Source organism: Gigantopelta aegis, unplaced genomic scaffold (genome assembly GCF_016097555.1).
Source record: "Gigantopelta aegis isolate Gae_Host unplaced genomic scaffold, Gae_host_genome ctg4707_pilon_pilon, whole genome shotgun sequence".
Lineage (NCBI taxonomy): Eukaryota > Metazoa > Mollusca > Gastropoda > Neomphalida > Peltospiridae > Gigantopelta > Gigantopelta aegis.
The window spans coordinates 15,415-28,987 of record NW_024534000.1 but is presented as its reverse complement, the minus strand read 5'-3'; the positions used below and the strand labels follow the sequence as shown (position 1 = coordinate 28,987).

Genomic DNA, 13,573 nt, shown 5'->3' with positions numbered 1-13,573 from the left:
AATTTTCCTTTTGGTTTTTATAATGAAATTTACTAATTAAATAATAATAATTATTTAATTAAGGAGCAACGGTGTGTTTGCTTAACATAGTTAAATTTGGAGACAAGGGCGGGTAAGGAGTAGAAGATATTATAAAATGTTCTTATTGTGAGCGAGTCCAGAAGGTTCTATGAATTTTTCTTTCCGCATTCTGGGTTTGTGGGGTGTGGTTTTATGGATCGATTTGGCATTAGGGTACGGCATCTATCATTTGTTTCGGACAAACAAAGACTTTATCGGACCTCCCCTCCTCGCAAAGCAGCTCTGATAAAGTAAAAGAATTTATAGTTACTTGCATCATGACTGTTTTATAAATGCTAAAATTCTTGTTTTCTCGACGGACATCCATAGACTGTCATTAATGTGAGCGCACAGACTATCATGGGGTGAACTGAGACAAGTATCAGTATAATGGTGATTAAAACCTAGCTAAGTTATTAAAATCTTTTGGTTTTCTTTAGGGTGACATGGCTCTTTTTCCTATAATAATTAGATATTTAATACAAAATTACTGAATAAATGTACCTTAAAAGATTTCAGATCTGGGGCTTAAGAAATATTATATTATTATTATAATATTCCAAATTGGTTACTGACTTGCAGATTGGACGTCTATTCCGTTAGTGACCTGCGTCCTATAATTTATAAATTATTTAATATAATGATATATGAGACACTTACAGTCCTGTGGTTTTTATTAATTTCCTCAATTGTTGTCTTAAAAGAGAACTTGATGATGAACTTTATCTATTCATTTTTTCTTGTTGTCGGCTGTTCGTCTAACTCCTCCCCTTCATCACCTTCACCCTCACTGTCATCCTAGTTATGCATTGTCCCTTCATCTCCTCCATATCATCTTACTTTATATCATCCACATCTTCCTCCATCTCCATCTCTTAACGCGGTGACGTGGGTCACTTTACTGTGATAGAATAGGCTACAAAGAGACTCCATTACAACAAATAAGTATACTACTTATAATACTTTATTAGGATTATAATACAGGGGTAAAGTGACTCTCCTCTTTTATTCCACTATTAGAACACTAAGTGTTATAATTATTATAATAATATCATGAGGGTCACCCCCACAACCAGGTGAGGACCCCCCCCCCCCCCCCCCCCCCCCCCCCCCCCCATGATATTAGTCCCATTGTCCTTGAGCTGTTGGTAGTTGCTTATCACGAAGGTTCCCCCCCCCCCCCCTCGCCACAACCAGGGATCAATTATTCCTTTTTCCCAGGTCTGAGCTGTTTGTAGTTGATAATCACGTACTCCGATAATACCTAAATAGAAATAAAAAATAAGTTATAAAAATTAACATACTTGGAAGATAATGTGAGTACACTCGAAGCTAAACCCCATTTCTCCAGTTACCCCTAAGGACTTCACTAATCGATGTAGTTTCCTATTAATTAATAGTTAAATAAATTAAATAAGTCCATTATCATGTACTTGTGTTGAGTTGTCAATTTCTTAGTACAAAAATAACAAATCTTTAAACATTTCTCTCCTTTTTCAGACTACAATAGACAATATTATGAATTATTATATATATAAAGATATAACCTCATTTCAGCTTCAGAACTGTCTTTAAAGCATGTTCAATGTTTTCTTGAAATATAATTAGCTAGTTGCTAATGGAGAATGACACATCATGGGTGTGTGTTGTGTATAGAGAGAGAGATAGAGAGTACTTACTGTATTGGGTCCAGTACAGTATGGTCCATAGGAAGGTCATGTAAAACACTCTAAAATAAAGTTTAAATATATTTCTCATTTTTACAGTATTGACTCACTTCAATATCAAAATAGGATTGAAATGATCGTAAAGGTGTCTTGATTAAGGAGTCTTCCCTTCACTGACTCCATCCATACCCATACCAATATTTGGTTCATTAGTGATGGGGTGGAGTTCTGATACAAGGTATCATCAACAGGCACTATGTTTGTGTGCTTGCACATGTAATACCCCACCTAGAAATCTAGTCACATGATTATAAAGCCAACACCCACCTATCAGTGACAGTAGGTACTCCCCACATCACAGCACAAGTATATTTTTCTCCTTCAGGTTTGTTAAGAACAAGATGAGGAGTAGACGCTAATAGGTCTCCACTGGGATAACGAGCAAAACAATCTTGTACTCTAAAAATAGTTACAATAATGTTACTATTTATAACAATGGCTAATGATGTCATGATACTTACGTCGCTCCTAACTTTTGCTCAAACACACCAAATGCTCTCTCTCAAGTCCTTCAAATTGACTAAAAATTGAAAATATTACTAAATATAGTATCAAAATGTATGACATCATAATGCGACCTAATGTTTAAGACACATCCTTCCAAAGCAGTACTATTAATAGTAACAGGCAATGGTCGAAAACAAGAAATGGGCGGAGCAATCGAGGGAGGGTGTTAGCAGCTAGACAATGCTCTAACCAAATCATTGTCACAACATTGCACGAAAGTAGATGGAATATTAGGTGGGCGGGACAGTGAGGCAATGTGATAATCACATGACGAGGTGGAAGGTACAATTACTCCTAATTAAAGGGTGGAGTTAAGTAAGTAAAATATTAAAGCAAACCTCCATGTTTTTTTAATTTCTGAAGCAATTGCCTTCATACTTTGAGAACGTAACACTACTTCATTGATAGAGAAAGTTTTATTTGAAAATATAATCCACCTTTTGTTATTGGGGGTAATTGAGGATTTCAGCTGAGGAGAATGTCCTTAATAATAATTTATTAATAAGATATTATTACCATTTTGATATTGAGTTAACAAAGTATCATCATCAAGATCGTCATTATCATAATATTGTCTTTGTTTCTTTGAATGATTGTTTAAAGGATCTGCAGGTCTATAAAAATTTCTATACTCATTCTGACAATTTCAGTCTATTATACTGTACTGATACTTCCATTCCTGTATTTGCCATTCCAAGAATGCAATATTTTAGAGCAGTAATATTAATGTCACTTAACAAGGACCTAATATATCTAAACTTCATAAAAAATTTGATTTGGTGAGTGGACCAAATTCTCAATTTTTGAGCTCAAAACCATGGTTTTAGCATAAAAATTCATCTAAATGATAGGTAGTGAAACACTTCAAATTTTTTATGAAGTTAGCTATATAGGTCCTTGTTAAGTAGAATAATTGTTTGTGTTCAGAAATGATGTTAAAGTCTGTAAAAAAACTAAACAGATTCTTTAATTTAGAATTCCATTCACAATAATTTAATACTTCCATTCCATTACCTTTTACGAACATTAGGTTCAACTTTCAATGCGATCTCCCTCCATATCATGTACAACATTGGTCCACCATTTTATCTTCAACCTTTTTCTTCAAACTTTCCCTCAGAAGACTGTTTCTTTTCCTCAACACTTTCCAACAGCATACTCTCCTTAATCTGACAGTATCCCGTCTCCTCCAATATCCCCAGTTTATATAAATCCATTGACAAGTCACAAAAGAACATACCATTGACAGGCATAGCGATATTTATCAGCTAACATTATATAAATTACAATTTATATATTAATATTTAATACAGACTTACAATTTTTATGCTAAACATAAGATGAGTACATTTATCTTTTGCCAATTGTCCTGTGTATTGTGCTCCATTTTGAGTGATATGACTGTATTCTTGATCTCTCTTCTGTGCTAAATCCAGTACTTGTAATAACACATCCTGATAATGGTGGACATTGATGAGATGATAAATCTAAAAATATAAAAATTTATCTATCAAATTTATGGATCTATTGATGGATAAATGGATGATAAAACCAGTAAATGGATCAATGGGATATGTGGAAAGATTATAAACAATTTATCGTACAATTTTTTATCAGTGCATGAAAGGATTCTCTTTGTCCTTTCTCCCAACAGAACTCTACCCACGATGTTTGAAGGACTGGCAGTATTAAGAGATCGAGCAACTAATAATTACATTAATTAATATACTAATAAATAGGAACAGTCTCACTTTATATTTAGTACTACCAACTTGACCAGCTATTCAATGTGTTACCTAGGAGACAAATTAAGAATAATTAATGAGTGTATGGACTAACATGACGAGTGAAATTTCCACTTGGTTTTTCCTCCATTAACTCAACAAGTTCAACGAATACGAATCTATTAATATAAAATAGTGTAATAATTAAATATTATTAAAGGAGCCAAACTCTGTTCTCTCTTTTGCTCCCATCTGTGTACAACATACATTATTCCATGCATACACATTGTAATTAAACAGGTTACGACTCAGAGGGGAGGGGCTATAGATATATGAGATAATAATTAGTAATTAATTATTAGGAACATACCCCAATTATTAGTAAGGATGGGTAGATAACACAAACCATTGGGCCAATCACTCTAATGAGGAGGCGGAGTTTGTTAAATATTAAAATAAATATTTATTAATACCTTGTTTTTCCTGATAATTTATGAAAATAACGAAGTATCAAATAATTCTAAAACATAAATGACATTTTTATCAATAGGATCACTTTGAACGTCATCAGACACACCCACTTCACCTCATGTCCCACACTTTCAGAGACTAAAATACATGTACAATATTTACATGAAATAAAAATATAAATACTATATAATACCTGTACAGTTGTAACATTACTCCATCAATGTTTTATCTTATCTTTCACAAAATGGAAGACGATCTGTACATGTATAATCTGTATAAAACTATGTGTCCATTTATAAACTATGAATTTAATTTATCCATCCATTGTTGATATATACCTAGCAGTCCTCGAGAGCTTGTCATACTTGTCAGCTGACCTTTCAAACCTCCCTCCTATAGTTTGCTTCTAAATAAAGCACATATATTTATGGCATTCTTGGAGCCACGCCCACCTATGTAGCTGACATTTGTATGACTCATGAGTTCTACCATATCTAGCCACAAAACACTTGTTGTCATGGTAACAGCAATAGGATTTGAAGGTAGTGCTAATAAATTAGGGGTGGGAATTATCCGAGATGGTGTTGTCCTCTCCCAACGTCAGACACACCTATATCACTCCACCTGGACAGGGGTTCCAGCCAAGGATACAGGCACGTCATCATCAGGTTCCATATTCTGTCAGTATTGAGGCAAGCATTAGAGGTTAGATTGTGCATCTACAATATTTTTATCTAATGTACGTAAATGTGGTGTTCTCTCATTTGTAGGAAGCTGGGGTCACTCCCAAACGAAAATTGATTGTATTTGTTTTACAAAGGGTCCAGGTATGGGTGCTCCCCTCGTCTCTGTTGCCTGGTAGAAGAACAGTTGCTCAACTTTGGAACAAACCTCTTGTCGCTGTTAACCACTGTATTGGACATATTGAAATGGGTAGACTTATAACCAGGAGCTGTTAATCCCTACTGTCCTCTATGTTAGCGGAGGTAACACTCAAGTCATTATTGCATATTCACGAAAGAGATATCGCATATTGTTGGAGAAAAAACTATTGATATTGCTGTCGGCAATGTTTAGATCGGTTTGCCCGAGTACTTAAAACTCTCTAATGATCCAAGTCCTGGATATAATATTGAACAATTAGCAAAGCAAGGACAACAATACATTGAGTTGCCTTATGTGTTAAAGGAATGGATGTCTCATTTTCTGGTTTACTCTCTTATATTGAGAGCGTGGCACATCAAAAACTTGATAATGGAGAATGTACTCCTGCTGATTTATGTTATTCTTTACAAGAGACAGTTTTTGCAATGTTAGTTGAAACCACTGAACGTGCCATGGCTCATTGTGGCCGATGAAGTGTTAATTGTGGGCGGAGTTGGTGGTAATGAGCGTTTGCAAGAAAATGATGGGACAAATGGTGAGTGAAAGAGGTGGGCGTGTTTATGCTATCGATGAAACGTTATTGTATGATAATGGAGCAATGATTGCACAGGCTGGATGGGAGATGTTTCAAAGTGGGTGTGTCACTTTGTTGGAGGACTCAATGGTGTACTCAACGCTATAGAACAGAGAGTTGAAGTTACATGGCGTAATGACTAATTTTAATAATTTTTAATAAACAGTATGATTAATGGATTATAAAAAAGTGTTTAATATTTTGAGCTCTCTACATTGTAGTAGAACAAAGGGCCTTATATAAATATTTTTAAATATGAAATGTATATTTTAGAGCAGTGATATTAATGGTTAACTTAAAAGGATCTATATAGCTAAAAAAAAAAAAATTCCACAAGAAATTGCAAGTGATTTGGGAAAAGAGTAGAAAAACAAATTCTGTAAAGAAAATAAAAAGATTCATAAAATTTCCATGTACATAGAATATAGGGCATTATAAATGTTTCAAAAGGGAGTGTGTTCACTCTGTTGGAGGACTCATGGTGTACTCAATGCAATAGAACATTTTAAGTTGAAGTGTACATGGCCATAACGACCTAATAAATTTAATAATTTTTAATAACAGTATGATTAATGATTTATAGATAATGTTATTTTGAAACTATTCTTTGTTTCTTCTTTTGTCGTTTCTGTTTTTTTTTCTTCTGTTTTTTTTTTCTTCCGTTTTTTTTTCTTCCGTTTTCTTTGTTTCAGGTTTATCTTCTTGTTTCTGCTGCACGATTTGCAACTTTATTAGCAATGAGGTTGTGTAATGCTATCACAGACCTTACAATGCTACCTATATATATTCCGATCATTGGTCATTAGTCGTTAATAGCAATGCTAGTGGTAAACTCTTCTAAAATTGAGGGGTGGGTAGAAGATTAAAAACATGTCTTGTAATAGGTATAATATGGGATTATTTAGTGGGGAGTTGGCCTACGATGACTTTCTCTAAGATTGCTGTATCTCTTCCATATGACGTTGGAGACCTTGGAGGGCTAGTGTGCTTGAGTGCTGATACGTTGAGATAAAGTACCATCGTGTTTATCTTGAATATCCCTGTATAAAGTTTATAATACTGTTGACCACAACCCACTCCTTTTACCTTAATAAATGTTCCACGCCCATTCTTCTGCTTCTTCAGCTCCAATCTCACTACCAACATGTTCAAACGTTTTCACGGTGGGCGTGCCATCCTGGTTTACCATAACAACCAGTCATGTGACTTGTTTAAATTATTACCTCAGTGAAAACTTCTTCCACAGCATAATAAGCATCTGTTGGTAAACCTCTGGTCTTTAGGTTTAGCATCAACTACAACTAATACCTATGATGTCATTTATAATGTCATTATATATGATGTCATTATGATGTCATACTGGATTAGCACAGTGCTGTCCAAATAAGTTCATGGATTTTCATGTCATTACGACATAACTTTGGACCAGTGTGATACCACCCAACACAACACGTTCACGAGCTAAAAAAAAACAGTCATTTAACGTTAATGGATCTATTATTCTTACATGGTTGAACTTTTACGGAACATGGCAGCCATGTTTATCTAGATACCAGCTATGGTCAAGGAACCACCACCTCTGGATTCGCTGATCTCAGCTCAAAAAAGGCACTAAAAATAAAAAAAAACAACAAAAATTAAAAAATTAATTAAAAAAATAGAAACTTTACCAGCAAAACTTGTAGCAACATCAAACTAACATCTTTTTTCACACGAGCCCAACAGGACAAACACCGACTACTCTACCAGGATTTCCAATTTTTTACTCAGCCTGTTAAAATGGTCTACTACATCTCAAGTAAAACAAATTGGATGAACGACAACACGACTAGGTGTTTTGGTAAGAGCATCGTGGTTAAAAGTCCAGTGGGTGGGTGGAAACTACTTAATTAATAATAATTATAATAATAATAAAAATTCGCCCATTTTTGATGTATTGCTATTTCTATGGATAAAATGATTTAGTAATTAGTGAAAAAAAAAACAATTAAAGGGGCAAAATATTGTTTATTTAAACTCCTTCCAGGGATAAGGAAATGCCTCTTTCCTGGTTCTGCCTTTCTCCATAATTTTTTCTTTCTCTAGAACGCTGATTCTCACACCCAAATTCAACAGCATACTGACTTTTCCACTGACTTATATACTAAAAATTAAAATAATATTATAATGAATGATGGGTAATACTAACCTTGGGGTCCCACAAACTCACTAGCCACACCCAGATCCTTACAACATCTCATTAATGCATTAGATTTTGCTGACTCACATGCTTTCCCATATTGTAAATTATTTTACTATAATATGTGTGCTCCCAGAGCTTGAGATACATATCGGGCCAGAACAATAGAGAGACATATTTCTCGTGTAATTAACTGAGCATCCTCAGACTCGTTCTGTTATAAAATAGTAAATGTTAAACTGGTTTAGCAAACTGATTAACCTGATAGTGCCGTGTCTCTCCTCGTGGCATTAGTGCCCATCCACCTGGTCCAAAGGCTTGGTTTAAAATGCGACGATACATTATTTCTGGTAAGTAGATGAGACCTATATAATTAATTAATTATGTAATTATTATCAATTAATTAAGGGTACTACCATCTGTTTATCTGGTTTTATTTCTACATCGCTTTCATTGACTGGAGCTAATAATATCTTAATAACATCCGATGGAAAACTCTGTGATGATATGCCATGATATAGCTCTTCTGGTACCCTACTAACACTATATATAATTATAATAATAATTTGCAGGGGGCTACCTCTGGTTACTAACTCCTCCCACAGTTTCTTCTTCAGTAAGTTGACTTGTATTATTAGAGCTGTATCTAATAATTGATGCAGTAAACGTCTATAAGACAAACAGAGAAATGGATGAGCAAAACCCTCTTACCACGTGGGTTGCCATTGATGAACACGTGTGTAGTTTTGAGTTTTAGTTTACGGAGTTTAATTACCTTTTCTCTCCATTACATTCCTGTATAAATTTCAGAAGGTTTCCGTATATTTCCGTAAACTACAAAACTAACGCTACTGAATGCCGTGAAGTATACGGAAACCTTCGGAAAAATTTATACAGGAATGTAAAGGGAAAATAAAACTCCGTAAACTAAACTAAAACTTAGAGTTTGTTCTAAATCTAAAGATCTTGAGAAAATGATGTTAGCTGTCATATCAAGAGCTCATTGTCCAAATATCATCAAGTAATAATTAGAGGAGCCACCTCAATGACTATCAACAACAAGATTAACACCCATATTCGTGTAAAATCAGGGACTTAGCCTTAGCCGTTCAGTCTTGGCCACACCCATTACTCCACCTACTAACTCAATAATTAATACAAGATTTCGTTCATTGACAACAACCACATTCTTCAACTTTAGTATATACAGGACCATTTGCAAAGAACAGTACAACTCTTAAAAAAAGGGTGCGGTTACACAGCAATGTTAACTGTATTCATTCAGCCCATATTAGTGTTTCTAGGTTATCCAAATACTCCATTAGCTGGTCGTATTGGTCTCTCTACCCTCGTTATGACTGTGGGCGTGTCAACAACATGATTCTGCATTGGTTCATGAAGAGTTATGTTGCTAGACTATATTACGATCGAGCACACAAATGATGTGACTGTTGAAAAATTTAATGTAATTGGTCGGAGATCATTGACACATTTCATAAGATCAGAAGCTAGGGCCTCAGATAGTGTATCAGCCTTTAGTACTTTTCAAGGAGGTGGGCGGAGCTTCTTTTTACAATACGGATATATTGAAGATGTCAATTTATTGAATCTGCTGTTAGGATTCATTTTCAGTCTTTGAAGAGAACAAGACAGAACTTCTAGTATCATTTGTAGTTCACGTATTGTGCAATATATATGCATTAACATTGACACTGTTTCAATGATCTATTGATAATATATTACAAAGTCCTGCTTGCTAAATAGCAAAAAAAACATTATACAGCTTATATATAAATTTGAGATATAAACATGACCATATAAGGGATTGGATGACTAATAATAATTTAGTTTCTTAAGGTTCAGTATAATAATGATGTCATAAACTTGTGTTTCTTATATCAATACTTGTGTTTTCTAATCTAATTCAATATGGTGATTTCTTCATCATCTTCTCTTCACTATCATCATGGTCATTTTTCTCTTTGTTTTCTGTTGTTTTTAGTATTACTTTCAGATGGATATACTATTGTAGGGTCTTCATTATCTTCTGTTGTAGCAGTATGTCTGTGTGGTTGGTGGTATCAGACGCATTATTGGACTGAATTAGTCTCTTCCACTGATAGAGGACAAGTTAAACATTAGTTCCATATTAGAAAATGACACCACAGTTGTCTCATTTCTATTATCATAATAAATATAACATAGAGTATTTAAAAATACATGACCTACTTCACTTGAATTGCTTCAATGCTCTTTACCAAAACTCTTGTGAAGTACTGGGGTCATTTTGAATTGCATGTAAAGATACTGCAAAAATGAGGAACATATGTTGCTAATGGTAACCATGTACTACTCACCTTATGGAGGAGGTTGTTGAGGATATAAATGGCCAGTATTAAAGTACTGGAGGTATCTTCTCTCCAATTATCTTTAAAGAATTTCATGACCAATTTCACTGTAAGCTATTTCTCTGGTAGTGCTATAACTTTTCTGAAACATATTGGTGAGTTCAGGTAAACGCTCCAGAGCAAGAATCTTAGGGCTTCGACGAAATATCTTCTTCCCAGGTAAAATATGTATGATCCTGGTACTTCCTTTAATATTGCCTGCTTCCTCTGGGAAAAGTGTCAAAGGAGCTCACACTGGAATTGGAAAAAAAAATCTTGATAGCCACGATAGCATTCAGGTTTTAGGACCTGTGTCCACTTCACATCAATCTGAAAATACAAATCTGGCTTTTGTCTCTGCTCTCCGATTACTGAAGTTACTGCAGCGGACACAATTCGAGGAAAGAGATAGTACTGGCTCAGTTAGATGTTAGCCATCTCTCTGATTGCAAGGAAGCAAACCCCACCAATACTACAATGGACGTCATAGGCGGTTCGTAAAAAGGTTAAAATTGGAATGTCTGCTGGTAGGGACTTGGAAAGTGAGCCAAATGATGAATATTATTTTTTAATAATTATAAATTTTTAGAGCATTTAAAGGCAAGAAGAAAAAGCGTATGAGACAAACAATTTAATTGAAGCAGCTTCAATATGTAATATTATAGGAGTCCACTATACAGAACAAGGTACACACCCCTGTTATTAATTATGATAAACACCCCTATTAATTAGGTGACCACAAGAAGGCCTTACGATATCATCGTGAAGAACTTCACTTATCAGAGAGTATCAATGATAAAGTAGACGTGGCTGTAGCTCATCGTAAAGTCGGAGAATGTCTAGCTGATCTATGTCAATTCTCTAAATCATTAGAACAGAAGAGTTCTATCTCAACCATAGCACAATCTCTTGACAAAAAAAGGGGATACAACGTGCCTATTCATTGCTACCATTGGGCGGTGTCTGGTACATGAAGTACAAGTCAGAGGCTAGCCATGATAGAGTGGGTGGGGGCTGGATGTCTAGACAAAAGCACGACAAGCTTTTTATGTGGTTTAAAGAGCTGTGTGATGATTTAGAAGGAATTATTAAAGAAAAACAGAAGTGACGGAAATGAAATGAGAGCTCGACTTTATCTAAATTTAGGATTACTAGCTGAAGAACAAAAAGGGACATTGATAAACTTTTTTTCTGCTGAACAATATTACCAAAAGACCTGTTAATTAGGAAAAGTAAGAGATCATATATCATTTTTACTAATTATTGTTAATTTATTTAGGGACTCAAGTTATATCCTCTTTCCGTCTGGCAAAGTCTGTTTAATTTAGGGGGAACTATTAGTCAGTACAAATACACCAAATAGAGCACTTATAGCATATGAAGAGAGTCTGAGATATGCTCAAATGATCAAATCTAACCATCCAACATCAAGCGGACTCACTATTAAAATAGCTACAGTAAGATAATGTTTATATTTATAATATTATAATTGATTTTAGGACATATATTATTAAAACTGGTGGATTTTTTTAGCTGCTAAGCAACTCTTAAAAAAAGCACTTAAACTCGACATGTGGGACTAATGATGCTTTATCATCAAGTAGTTTCAAATATAAAGTGGTTTATGTTCATTAGTATCTTATTATCCTCTTAATTAACAGGAGGTTTTTATAGTTTGTTAAAGTACTTCATTTATCAAAGTGATGCTAGTAATGTTCCTGTGGACTGTGTTGAAGATAAAAATGAAGTTATTATGATCAACTTTTTGTGATATATGTGCTCATAAAAATGTTTGTTTGGCAATTTTATAAATGCTGCCATCAAATTTTATAAAAATGGGAGGGTCAATTTTTGTCATTATATAGCAACATACTCTGTCATTTTTATTTTATACATCCATAATTCATTGTTTATGTGTCTATTTCAATTTATGCATCCAATTACTGACTTACTACATCCATTTCTCTAGTTACAATTAGCAGAAACAACACGGGGTAGAAACCCAAACAATTATCTCAAATATATCTTCATTAGCTGAAAACCATTGTGATAATGGACAATATTCTGAGCATTGCCTTTACTAGAGATTGAATTAGAAAACGTGGCAAGACCATCCAACAGAGGTTAGTATATGTCATGTGACAGGTCATGTGATGTCACATGATATCCTAGGCTGCTACCACTTGGGTAATATATTGGCCCGACGTCCACGAGGCTGCTCAGGAGAGGTCAAAGGTTATGGAGGCCTACAATAGAGCTATTGACTTAGCCACTGTTGGATGTGCATATAATGTGTTGGTTGTGTGTTTAAATGATATTCATGACTTGGGCATGTGACTAGTGTTATACAGAATTGTGATGGGAAAATAAATGTCAAAACTCCGTAAACTAAAACTAAACTAGAGTTTGTTCTAAATCTTAAAGATCTTGAGAAAACCCTGATGGTAGCTGTCATATTCAAGAGCTCATTGTCTCAAATATCATCAAGTAAGTAATTAGAGGAGCCACTCTCAATACTATCAACAAGATTAAACCATATTCGGTTGTAAATCAGACTTATCTAGCCCGTTCCTTCTTGGCAGGCAGCACCATTACTCCACTACTAACTCAATAAATTAATACAAGAGATTCGTTCATTGACAACACCACATTCTTTCAAAACTTAGTAGTATACAGGACCATTTGCAAAGGACAGTACAATTCTTAAAACTAGTGTCGGTTACAAAGCAAATGTTAACTGTACCATATTCAGCCCTATATTAGTGTTTCTAGGTTAATCAAAATACTCCATTAGGAGCGTGGTCGTATTGGTATCTCTACCACTCGTTATGAACTGTGGGGCGTGTCAAACAACATTGATTCTTGCATTGGTTCATGAAGAGTTATGTTGCTAGGACTATATTACGATCGAGCAACACAAATCCTGGACTGTTGAACATTTAATATAATTGGTCGAAGATCATTGACACAATTTCATATCTCAGAAGGTAGGCCTCCAGACGGTGTATCAGCCTTTAAGTACTTTCAAGGTAGGTGGGCAGAGCTTCTTTTTACATACA

At 34.7% G+C, this 13,573-nt stretch overlaps 2 pseudogenes; one reads left to right on the top strand and one right to left on the bottom strand.

Moving 5' to 3' along the window:
* The first annotated feature begins 5,006 nt into the window (after positions 1 to 5,006).
* On the top strand, positions 5,007 to 6,091 carry LOC121392864 (annotated as a pseudogene).
* A 551-nt stretch (positions 6,092 to 6,642) lies between these two features.
* LOC121392866 lies at positions 6,643 to 7,396 on the bottom strand (annotated as a pseudogene).
* Between the last annotated feature and the right edge of the window lie 6,177 nt (positions 7,397 to 13,573).